Genomic DNA, 13498 nt, shown 5'->3' on the forward strand with positions numbered 1-13498 from the left:
ACGACATTATCCTGGATGATGAGCAGGAGCCAGGCCACCACACCGCTTCCACTTTAGTGCAAATGGGGGCCTTCATGCTCCGATGTTTTAATAGGGACCCCGTATAAAAAGCATAAGGGTCAAGGACCAGTACTGGGTGGCAACGTACTTAGACCCCCGGTACAAACACAAAATGGCGGAAATGTTACCGCCGTCACAGAGGGCTGTCAGAATGCAGCACTTCCAGGCCTTGCTTCGAGAAATGCTGCATTCTGCTTTTGTGTGTGCTGGCAGAGGAGCAATTCCCACTAGTGATGGCCGAACGGTTCGCCCGGCGGTCGTTTCGCGGCGAATTTCCGACTTTCGCCGTCCGCGGGTTCGAACGCCTTTTTCCGTCGTTCGCCCCGGCGGACTTACGTGTTTAATGTATACAAGAACTTTAACCTTTCGTGACACGTTTATCATGTGTTACAGGACAACCAATTGAGACATGACAGCTCATGGACACTTGGACATTCCCCCTAACCTATAAATACACCCGATCCGGTGGCCATTTTACATTCTTTCTTCTGTCACTGTAGGGAAAGGATCCTGTGTGGAGTAGGGACAGAGAAAACGCTAGCTATTTGGTACACAAAAGTTCTTTTCAGGACTGGTATAGGTGTTAGGTCAGCAGCCTGAGTTTCTTTTGTCAGTTTAGATAAAGGGACAGAGCGCTGTATGCTGCTATTTTAGGGACAGCTCAGCCAGATTAGTCTTTCTTCATCATCATCATCATCATCATCATTAGCTGTTACTATCAGGTCCACAAAAGAGCTGTTCCAGCTAATCGTTCCAGCCTACTCTTTTTTGCCAATTTGTATAGGGACAGGCAGGAAGCAGTGTTGTCAGGCAGTGAGGATAATTTTAAAGACTTGCTGTTACTATTAGTTCCACAAAGGTTCTTTTCAGGACTGGTATCAGTGGTACGGTAATAGGCTTGTACACGTATAATATTCTTTCTTCCAAATATAGAAAGAATATTATACTTGACTGCTGCCCTTCTGCTGCAGTCTGCTAATCATTCACAACTCACTTGTTCCACAAAGCTCTTTATCAGGACTGGTAACTTGGTCTGTCTAGGGTGCTACGGTACATAGGCTTGGGTGCGGTACAGTCTGCTGTTCTGTAAGGACCGCTATCGGTCCACAATACATAGGGTTGCCGTGCACTACTGCTGACCGCTGCCCTATACTGCAGCAGTCCTTCATTGGTATAGGGACTGACGTACAGTCTGCTAATCACTAACACACAACCTGCTTGGTCCACAAAAGTTCTTATAAGGACTGGTAACTTGGTATAGGGTGCTACGGTACATAGGCCTGAGTGCAGTACAGTCTGCTGTTCTGTAAGGACCGCTATCGGTCCACAATACATAGGGTTGCCGTGCACTACTGCTGACCGCTGCCCTATACTGCAGCAGTCCTTCAGCGGTATAGGGACTGACGCACAGTCTGCTAAACACTAACACACAACCTGCTTGGTCCACAAAAGTTCTTATAAGGACTGGTAACTTGGTATAGGGTGCTACGGTACATAGGCCTGAGTGCAGTACAGTCTGCTGTTCTGTAAGGACCGCTATCGGTCCACAATACATAGGGTTGACGTGCACTACTGCTGACCGCTGCCCTATACTGCAGCAGTCCTTCAGCGGTATAGGGACTGACGCACAGTCTGCTAAACACTAACACACAACCTGCTTGGTCCACAAAAGTTCTTATAAGGACTGGTAACTTGGTATAGGGTGCTACGGTACATAGGCCTGAGTGCAGTACAGTCTGCTGTTCTGTAAGGACCGCTATCGGTCCACAATACATAGGGTTGCCGTGCACTACTGCTGACCGCTGCCCTATACTGCAGCAGTCCTTCATTGGTATAGGGACTGACGTACAGTCTGCTAATCACTAACACACAACCTGCTTGGTCCACAAAAGTTCTTATAAGGACTGGTAACTTGGTATAGGGTGCTACGGTACATAGGCCTGAGTGCGTTACAGTCTGCTGTTCTGTAAGGACCGCTATCGGTCCACAATACATAGGGTTGCCGTGCACTACTGCTGACCGCTGCCCTATACTGCAGCAGTCCTTCATTGGTATAGGGACTGACGTACAGTCTGCTAATCACTAACACACAACCTGCTTGGTCCACAAAAGTTCTTATAAGGACTGGTAACTTGGTATAGGGTGCTACGGTACATAGGCCTGAGTGCGTTACAGTCTGCTGTTCTGTAAGGACCGCTATCGGTCCACAATACATAGGGTTGCCGTGCACTACTGCTGACCGCTGCCCTATACTGCAGCAGTCCTTCATTGGTATAGGGACTGACGTACAGTCTGCTAATCACTAACACACAACCTGCTTGGTCCACAAAAGTTCTTATAAGGACTGGTAACTTGGTATAGGGTGCTACGGTACATAGGCCTGAGTGCAGTACAGTCTGCTGTTCTGTAAGGACCGCTATCGGTCCACAATACATAGGGTTGCCGTGCACTACTGCTGACCGCTGCCCTATACTGCAGCAGTCCTTCAGCGGTATAGGGACTGACGCACAGTCTGCTAAACACTAACACACAACCTGCTTGGTCCACAAAAGTTCTTATAAGGACTGGTAACTTGGTATAGGGTGCTACGGTACATAGGCCTGAGTGCAGTACAGTCTGCTGTTCTGTAAGGACCGCTATCGGTCCACAATACATAGGGTTGACGTGCACTACTGCTGACCGCTGCCCTATACTGCAGCAGTCCTTCAGCGGTATAGGGACTGACGCACAGTCTGCTAAACACTAACACACAACCTGCTTGGTCCACAAAAGTTCTTATAAGGACTGGTAACTTGGTATAGGGTGCTACGGTACATAGGCCTGAGTGCAGTACAGTCTGCTGTTCTGTAAGGACCGCTATCGGTCCACAATACATAGGGTTGCCGTGCACTACTGCTGACCGCTGCCCTATACTGCAGCAGTCCTTCATTGGTATAGGGACTGACGTACAGTCTGCTAATCACTAACACACAACCTGCTTGGTCCACAAAAGTTCTTATAAGGACTGGTAACTTGGTATAGGGTGCTACGGTACATAGGCCTGAGTGCGTTACAGTCTGCTGTTCTGTAAGGACCGCTATCGGTCCACAATACATAGGGTTGCCGTGCACTACTGCTGACCGCTGCCCTATACTGCAGCAGTCCTTCATTGGTATAGGGACTGACGTACAGTCTGCTAATCACTAACACACAACCTGCTTGGTCCACAAAAGTTCTTATAAGGACTGGTAACTTGGTATAGGGTGCTACGGTACATAGGCCTGAGTGCGTTACAGTCTGCTGTTCTGTAAGGACCGCTATCGGTCCACAATACATAGGGTTGCCGTGCACTACTGCTGACCGCTGCCCTATACTGCAGCAGTCCTTCATTGGTATAGGGACTGACGTACAGTCTGCTAATCACTAACACACAACCTGCTTGGTCCACAAAAGTTCTTATAAGGACTGGTAACTTGGTATAGGGTGCTACGGTACATAGGCCTGAGTGCAGTACAGTCTGCTGTTCTGTAAGGACCGCTATCGGTCCACAATACATAGGGTTGCCGTGCACTACTGCTGACCGCTGCCCTATACTGCAGCAGTCCTTCAGCGGTATAGGGACTGACGCACAGTCTGCTAAACACTAACACACAACCTGCTTGGTCCACAAAAGTTCTTATAAGGACTGGTAACTTGGTATAGGGTGCTACGGTACATAGGCCTGAGTGCAGTACAGTCTGCTGTTCTGTAAGGACCGCTATCGGTCCACAATACATAGGGTTGCCGTGCACTACTGCTGACCGCTGCCCTATACTGCAGCAGTCCTTCAGCGGTATAGGGACTGACGCACAGTCTGCTAAACACTAACACACAACCTGCTTGGTCCACAAAAGTTCTTATAAGGACTGGTAACTTGGTATAGGGTGCTACGGTACATAGGCCTGAGTGCAGTACAGTCTGCTGTTCTGTAAGGACCGCTATCGGTCCACAATACATAGGGTTGCCGTGCACTACTGCTGACCGCTGCCCTATACTGCAGCAGTCCTTCATTGGTATAGGGACTGACGTACAGTCTGCTAATCACTAACACACAACCTGCTTGGTCCACAAAAGTTCTTATAAGGACTGGTAACTTGGTATAGGGTGCTACGGTACATAGGCCTGAGTGCAGTACAGTCTGCTGTTCTGTAAGGACCGCTATCGGTCCACAATACATAGGGTTGCCGTGCACTACTGCTGACCGCTGCCCTATACTGCAGCAGTCCTTCAGCGGTATAGGGACTGACGCACAGTCTGCTAAACACTAACACACAACCTGCTTGGTCCACAAAAGTTCTTATAAGGACTGGTAACTTGGTATAGGGTGCTACGGTACATAGGCCTGAGTGCAGTACAGTCTGCTGTTCTGTAAGGACCGCTATCGGTCCACAATACATAGGGTTGCCGTGCACTACTGCTGACCGCTGCCCTATACTGCAGCAGTCCTTCATTGGTATAGGGACTGACGTACAGTCTGCTAATCACTAACACACAACCTGCTTGGTCCACAAAAGTTCTTATAAGGACTGGTAACTTGGTATAGGGTGCTACGGTACATAGGCCTGAGTGCGTTACAGTCTGCTGTTCTGTAAGGACCGCTATCGGTCCACAATACATAGGGTTGCCGTGCACTACTGCTGACCGCTGCCCTATACTGCAGCAGTCCTTCATTGGTATAGGGACTGACGTACAGTCTGCTAATCACTAACACACAACCTGCTTGGTCCACAAAAGTTCTTATAAGGACTGGTAACTTGGTATAGGGTGCTACGGTACATAGGCCTGAGTGCAGTACAGTCTGCTGTTCTGTAAGGACCGCTATCGGTCCACAATACATAGGGTTGACGTGCACTACTGCTGACCGCTGCCCTATACTGCAGCAGTCCTTCAGCGGTATAGGGACTGACGCACAGTCTGCTAAACACTAACACACAACCTGCTTGGTCCACAAAAGTTCTTATAAGGACTGGTAACTTGGTATAGGGTGCTACGGTACATAGGCCTGAGTGCAGTACAGTCTGCTGTTCTGTAAGGACCGCTATCGGTCCACAATACATAGGGTTGCCGTGCACTACTGCTGACCGCTGCCCTATACTGCAGCAGTCCTTCAGCGGTATAGGGACTGACGCACAGTCTGCTAAACACTAACACACAACCTGCTTGGTCCACAAAAGTTCTTATAAGGACTGGTAACTTGGTATAGGGTGCTACGGTACATAGGCCTGAGTGCAGTACAGTCTGCTGTTCTGTAAGGACCGCTATCGGTCCACAATACATAGGGTTGCCGTGCACTACTGCTGACCGCTGCCCTATACTGCAGCAGTCCTTCATTGGTATAGGGACTGACGTACAGTCTGCTAATCACTAACACACAACCTGCTTGGTCCACAAAAGTTTTTATAAGGACTGGTAACTTGGTATAGGGTGCTACGGTACATAGGCCTGAGTGCAGTACAGTCTGCTGTTCTGTAAGGACCGCTATCGGTCCACAATACATAGGGTTGCCGTGCACTACTGCTGACCGCTGCCCTATACTGCAGCAGTCCTTCATTGGTATAGGGACTGACGTACAGTCTGCTAATCACTAACACACAACCTGCTTGGTCCACAAAAGTTTTTATAAGGACTGGTATCTTGGTATAGGGTGCTACGGTACATAGGCCTGAGTGCAGTACAGTCTGCTGTTCTGTAAGGACCGCTATCGGTCCACAATACATAGGGTTGACGTGCACTACTGCTGACCGCTGCCCTATACTGCAGCAGTCCTTCAGCGGTATAGGGACTAAGAGTTTTGTCACAGGGTGATTTAAAAAATGACAGGCAGAGGAAGAGGCAGGCCCTTCCGCAGGGGTGGTAGGGGTAGGGCAGGAGCAACAGCCTTGAGCCAAAGTGGGAAGTTGCAGAAGGTGCGTTCAATTACTTTAAAGGACGCACCAGACTTGGTTGAGTGGCTCACTCAGCCTTATTCTTCTGCACCCTCCTCATCCTCTCGATCTGCACCCTCTTCTTCACTCTCTGCTATGTGCACCCCCAAAGACACTACCACCAACAACACGACCACCACCACCACCACCACATACCTTCCGCTTGAGTCACTGGAATTATTTTCCGATCCATATCAAGAGGACATTTCTGATGCGCAGCCACTCTTGGTATTGGATCAGGAAGAGGAGGTAGCAACAAGCGCTACTCAGCAGTCTGACGCCAGTACCCAGATCAGCCCAAGGAGGAGGTTGGTCCCCGGTGTTGCTGCCTACTCTACTTATAGCGGTGGGGAAGGTGACGTTGATGATGACGTGTCTAGTGATGTCACGTGGGTGCCCACAAGAGAGGAAGAGGAGGGGAGTTCAGAGGGAGATATGGACCAGCAGATAGGGAGGAGAAGCAGCAATGACTTACATTGCACAGCAGGGACAAAGCAGACTGCAAATGTATCAGGAGCGAGTCATCGACCATGTACGGTCACATCTGGCGCTCCCAGGACACCGGCACATGGCTCCGCAGTGTGGGCTTTTTTTAACGTGTCCGCTGCTGACAATAGCGTTGCCATCTGCAATCTTTGCAGTCAACGCGTTAGTCGCGGTAAGCCCAATACTCACCTAGGGACGACCGCCTTAAGAAGGCACATGAGCAGCCATCACCGAGCCCAGTGGGAGCAACGGAACACACAAAGCCACACTGCAGGCTCTCACCGTCCAGCCTCGTCTTCTACTTCTCCTTCTCCTCTCTCCTCACAATTGTCCTCCACTCCACCTTCCATCACGCCAAGCTCACATTTTTCTGCAAAAAGGCAGGCTTCCGTGGGCCTAATGTTTGAGCGTAAAAAAATGATGACGCCGGATAACCCTCTTGCCCAACGGTTGGCGGCTGGCTTGTCAGAACTCATAGCCCGCCAACTACTGCCATATAAACTGGTGGACTCGGAGGCCTTTCGCAAATTTGTGGCCATTGGAACACCACAATGGAAGGTCCCAGGAAGGAAGTATTTCTCAGAGAAGGGCATCCCAGAGCTATATGGCCATGTTCAGCGGCAAGTGAATGTATCTCTGGCACACAGTGTCGGTGCCAAGATACATCTGACCACAGACACGTGGTCTAGCAAACACGGGCAGGGAAGGTATATCAGTTTTACTGCCCACTGGGTGAACCTTCTGACGGCCGTCAAGCATGTAACCCGTGGCACCCGTGTAGATTTGGTTTTACCGCCACGGATTGCATGCAGGCCTGACTCTTCTTCTCCTCCTCCTACTCCATCCTCCTCCCTCTCCTCCTCAGCTGCCTCCTCCTTTTCCGCTGCTAGCGTCTCTTCCACTGCACCGCCCAAGCTCCCCAGAACCTATTCCACATGCCAGGTGAGACGTTGCCATGCCGTGCTGCGTCTGTTGTGCCTGGAAGCAAAGAGCCACACTGGCCCGGCACTCCTTTCAGCTTTGCGTTCACAGGCAGATGAGTGGCTAACACCGCTCAATTTGACAGTTGGTAAAGTGGTGTGTGACAACGGTGCCAATCTGCTTAGCGCATTGAAACAGGGCAAAATCACGCACGTGCCGTGCATGGCACACGTCTTAAACTTGGTCGTGCAGCGATTCCTTGTCAAATACCCTGGGGTCCAGGACATCTTGCGGCAGGCAAGGAAAATCTCGGCCCATTTCAGAAGATCTTACACGGCCATGGCTCGCCTTGCTGACATTCAGCGGCGACACCATCTGCCGGTCAGACGTCTTATTTGCGATTGCCCGACGCGATGGAACTCAACCTTCTATATGCTTGATAGGCTGCTCCAGCAGAAACGTGCAGTTAACGTCTACCTGTATGAACTCTGCGAAAGAAACGGTTCTGGGGAGCTGGGTTTTTTTTCACCGCGCCAGTGGCTGCTCATGCGCGACACATGCAGACTTCTGCGGCCATTTGAGGAGATCACCAAACTGGTCAGTCGCAGCCATGGCGCCATCAGTGACATGGTACCTTATGCCTTCTTTCTGGAGCGTGCATTGCGTCGTGTCATTGATCAGGCTGTGGAGGAGCAGGAGCGGGAAGATGAGGAAGTCGCAATGCTGGATGAATTCCCAGGGGGGGCTACTCTATCTGAGACAAGTCAACAACAGGAGTCTGATGAGGAGTCAGAGGAGGATGGTGCCGGGGCGGATGAGCAGGAGCAAGAAGAGCATGCTTTAAACCTTTCTGGGATCCCTGTTGTGCGAGGATGGGGAGAGGAGAATGAAGAGGACGACATTATCCTGGATGATGAGCAGGAGCCAGGCCACCACACCGCTTCCACTTTAGTGCAAATGGGGGCCTTCATGCTCCAGTGTTTTAATAGGGACCCCCGTATAAAAAGCATGAGGGTCAAGGACCAGTACTGGGTGGCAACGTACTTAGACCCCCGGTACAAACACAAAATGGCGGAAATGTTACCGCCGTCGCAGAGGGCTGTCAGAATGCAGCACTTCCAGGCCTTGCTTCGAGAAATGCTGCATTCTGCTTTTGCGTGCGCTGGCAGAGGAGCAATTCCCACTCCCAGAGAAGGATTTGCGGGTACCAATCCAACAGCGCCTGCAAGAAGAGGCCGGTTTGAAGATGTGTTGGTGACTTCGGATATGAGGTCATTCTTTCAGCCGACCCATCGACAGGTGTCATCCGGATCCAGCATCAGGGAACGCCTAGACCGTCAGGTGTCCGACTACATTGGGTTAACGGCCGATGTGGACGCTCTGAGGAGTGATGAACCCCTAGACTACTGGGTGGGCAGGCTTGACCTCTGGCCAGAGCTTGCCCAATTTGCAATCGAACTGTTGGCTTGCCCCTCATCCAGTGTCCTGTCCGAAAGGACGTTCAGCGCAGCAGGGGGGATTGTGACCGATAAGCGTACTCGCCTAGCTCACCACAGTGTTAACTACCTCACATTTCTAAAAATGAATGAGGCATGGATCTCGGAGGAATTCAACACATGTGATCAGTAGACCATGTATATGTCTATAAACAATTTTTGGAATCAAGCACACAGACCTTCTTAATTCATTTGGCTCACTTCCCTGACCCAAAAAAGCACACCGTACTATATGCCCCTACCCTCCTCTTTGAAGAGGTTGAGCGGTGTCATATTTCTACTGGGGCTGCTTATTATGAGGGGTTCCCACCATCCCTGTGCTGTGCTGACTTCCTCCTGGGTGTTCTTATTATGAGGGGCTCCCACCATCCCTGTGCTGTGCTGACTTCCTCCTGGGGGTTCTTATTATGAGGGGATCACACCATCCCTGTGCTGTGCTGACTTCCTCCTGGGGGTTCTTATTATGAGGGGATCACACCATCCCTGTGCTGTGCTGACTTCCTCCTGGGGGTTCTTATTATGAGGGGATCACACCATCCCTGTGCTGTGCTGACTTCCTCCTGGGGCTGCTTACGGTGCTGCTGTCAGCGCTGTATGTCACGGAGCTGCTGTCAGCGCTGTATGTCACGGAGCTGCTGTCAGCGCTGTATGTCACGGAGCTGCTGTCAGCGCTGTATGTCACGGAGCTGCTGTCAGCGCTGTATGTCACGGAGCTGCTGTCAGCGCTGTATGTCACGGAGCTGCTGTCAGCGCTGTATGTCACGGAGCTGCTGTCAGCGCTGTATGTCACGGTGCTGCTGTCAGCGCTGTATGTCACGGAGCTGCTGTCAGCGCTGTATGTCACGGAGCTGCTGTCAGCGCTGTATGTCACGGAGCTGCTGTCAGCGCTGTATGTCACGGAGCTGCTGTCAGCGCTGTATGTCACGGAGCTGCTGTCAGCGCTGTATGTCACGGAGCTGCTGTCAGCGCTGTATGTCACGGTGCTGCTGTCAGCGCTGTATGTCACGGAGCTGCTGTCAGCGCTGTATGTCACGGAGCTGCTGTCAGCGCTGTATGTCACGGTGCTGCTGTCAGCGCTGTATGTCACGGAGCTGCTGTCAGCGCTGTATGTCACGGTGCTGCTGTCAGCGCTGTATGTCACGGAGCTGCTGTCAGCGCTGTATGTCACGGAGCTGCTGTCAGTGCTGTATGTCACGGAGCTGCTGTCAGCGCTGTATGTCACGGAGCTGCTGTCAGCGCTGTATGTCACGGAGCTGCTGTCAGCGCTGTATGTCACGGTGCTGCTGTCAGCGCTGTATGTCACGGAGCTGCTGTCAGCGCTGTATGTCACGGAGCTGCTGTCAGTGCTGTATGTCACGGAGCTGCTGTCAGCGCTGTATGTCACGGAGCTGCTGTCAGCGCTGTATGTCACGGAGCTGCTGTCAGCGCTGTATGTCACGGTGCTGCTGTCAGCGCTGTATGTCACGGAGCTGCTGTCAGCGCTGTATGTCACGGAGCTGCTGTCAGCGCTGTATGTCACGGAGCTGCTGTCAGCGCTGTATGTCACGGAGCTGCTGTCAGCGCTGTATGTCACGGAGCTGCTGTCAGCGCTGTATGTCACGGTGCTGATGTCAGTGCTCTGTATTACGGTGCTGCTGTCAGTGCTCTGTATCTCCTGCACCCTCTTGTTTGCCTACCCTGGTCCCTGACCTTCCCTCTCCTCCATTGCCTTCATTAGCTCCATAGTCCTGAATTGTCAGAACAATTTCCCAAATAAAAAAAAAATGCTTGTAGTTATCGATCCCAAATTCACCTCATACATGTATTATGCTATTGTCCAGGTGGTGGGACTACGTGCTACCCCCTAATAATTACCCCGTGGCCGCAAATTCGACCTAAAGGTTTGCGAAATTCGCCTCCCATTGAAGTCAATGGAGCCCGCGGCGAACGGTCGTTTTCGCGAACGTTTGTGCCCGTTCGCGTTTCGCGTTCGCGAAACGTCCCGTCGGAAGTTCGTCCATCACTAATTCCCACTCCCAGAGAAGGAGTTGCGGATACCAATCCAACAGCGCCTGCAAGAAGAGGCCGGTTTGAAGATGTGTTGGTGACTTCGGATATGAGATCATTCTTTTAGCTGACCCATCGACAGGTGTCATCCGGATCCAGCATCAGGCAAAGCCTAGACCATAAAGTGTCCGACTACATCGGGTTAACGGCCGATGTGGACGCTCTGAGGAGTGATGAACCCCTGGACTACTGGGTGGGCAGGCTTGACCTCTGGCCAGAGCTTGCCCAATTTGCAATCGAACTGTTGGCTTGCCCCTCATCCAGTGTCCTGTCTGAAAGCAGGGGGCGCAGCAGGGGGGATCGTGACCGATAAGCGTACTCACCTAGCTCACAACAGTGTTAACTACCTCACATTTATAAAAATGAATGAGGCATGGATCTCGGAGGAATTCAACACATGTGACCAGTAGACCATGTATATGTCTATAAACAATTTTTTTAATCGAGCACAGAGACCTTCTTTCTTCATTTGGCTAACTTCCTTGTCCAAAAAAAGCACAATGTACTATATGCCCGTACCCTCCTCTTTGAAGAGGTTGAGCGGTGTCATATTTCTACTGGGGCTGCTTATTATGAGGGGCTCCCACCATCCCTGTGCTGACATCCTCCTGGGGCTGTACCTCTGCTGTGCATATTATGAGGGGCTCCCACCATCCCTGTGCTGTGCTGACTTCCTCCTGGGGCTGTACCTCTGCTGTGCATATTTTGAGGTGCTCCCACCATCCCTGTGCTATGCTCATTATGAGGGGCTCCCACCATCCCTGTGCTGTGCTGACTTACTCCTGGGGCTGCTTATTATGAGGGGCTCCCACCATCCCTGTGCTATGCTGACATCCTCCTGGGGCTGCTTATTATGAGGGGCTCCCACCATCCCTGTGCTATGCTCATTATGAGGGGCTCCCACCATCCCTGTGCTATGCTCATTATGAGGGGCTCCCACCATCCCTGTGCTATGCTGACTTCCTCCTGGGGCTGCTTACGGTGCAGGTGTCAGTGCTGTATATCACGGTGCTGATGTCAGTACTCTCTGTCACGGTGCTGCTGTCAGTGTTGTATATCACGGTGCTGCTGTCAGTGCTGTATATCACGGTGCTGGTGTGAGTGCTTTATGTCACGCTGCTGACGTCAGTGCCCTCTATCACGGTGCTGCTGTCAGTGCTGTATATCATGGTGCTGGTGTGAGTGCTTTATGTCACGCTGCTGCTGTCAGTGCTGTATATCACGGTGCTGCTGTCAGTGCTGTATATCATGGTGCTGGTGTGAGTGCTTTATGTCACGCTGCTGATGTCAGTGCTCTCTATCTCGGTGCTGCTGTCAGTGCTGTATATCATGGTGCTGGTGTGAGTGCTTTATGTCACGCTGCTGATGTCAGTGCTCTGTATCACGGTGCTGTTGTCAGATGACTCTATCACGGTGCAGGTGTCATTGCTGTATGTCACGCTGCTGATGTCAGTGCTCTGTATCACGGTGCTGCTGTCAGATGACTCTATCATGGTGCAGGTGTCATTGCTGTATGTCACGCTGCTGGTGATCATCTCCTGCACCCTCTTCTTTGCCTACCCTGGTCCCTGACCTTCCCTCTCCTCCATTGCCTTTATGCGCTCCACAGTCCTGAATTGTCACAACAATTTCCCATATAAAAAAAGAATGCTTGTAGTTGTCGATCCCAGATTCACCTCATACATGTGTTATGTCATTGGCCATGTGGTGGGACTATGTTTGCACAGCTATTAATTATTTTGTGGCTGCTAATTTGACCTATATGTTTGCGAAGTTTGCCTCCCATTGAAGTCAATGGGGCCCGCCGGGAACGTTCCGATTTGCGAACTATCCGCCGCGTTCACTTTCCGCGTTCGCGAAACGTCCCATCGGAAGTTCGTCCATCACTACTTCTGGGGCTGAAGTGCTTAATAAGCATCTAGAAATTTTAATTGTACCTTCATAGTACCCTGAAAAGGAGCCTTGTGTTTCCTGTTTTTCTATCATCAGAACTGTATTTCTGCCTCTGACTGATGGTCTCACTAGATGATTTGGAGTGAGATTTGGTGATGTCACTATGGTGCTGATCATCACTGTTCTCCTTGCTGGAAAGAAAGCTGTACCAGAGGACCTGCAGTGCAGGGATCCCCCTGCTTCTTCTTTGTCTATTCTGTGGATCTTTGCTTCCGCCACACATACTACTTCTTTCTAAATATTTCCCAACATTCATCAAGGGGTTAACTCTGACATTACGAAGCAAAAAGGTGCTCCTCTACCAAAATGGCCACCTTTAAAGAGACCCAACAAAGCGGGATAGGCCAGTGGTAGGGAAAAGATCAACTTCAAGGAGACCACAGCCATCTTACCCAATACAGGTCCTTGTCAATCTTACCTCTTTTTGGTGATTCTTCCATTTTATTAAACTTGCATTGATAAAAATGCTCTGCTCTCTGGAAGTAGATTGCTCAAATAATCCAACATCATTAGTGAGAATAGTTTTGTTGACTAATAAATGGTTTTGGATAACATATTGTGTAACAAATTCTCTGTCTTCATTAAAGTATTGAT

Source organism: Lithobates pipiens, unplaced genomic scaffold, assembly GCF_037356315.1.
Source record: "Lithobates pipiens isolate NorthernLeopardFrog02 unplaced genomic scaffold, aLitPip1_a1.2 Scaffold_24, whole genome shotgun sequence".
NCBI lineage: Eukaryota > Metazoa > Chordata > Amphibia > Anura > Ranidae > Lithobates > Lithobates pipiens.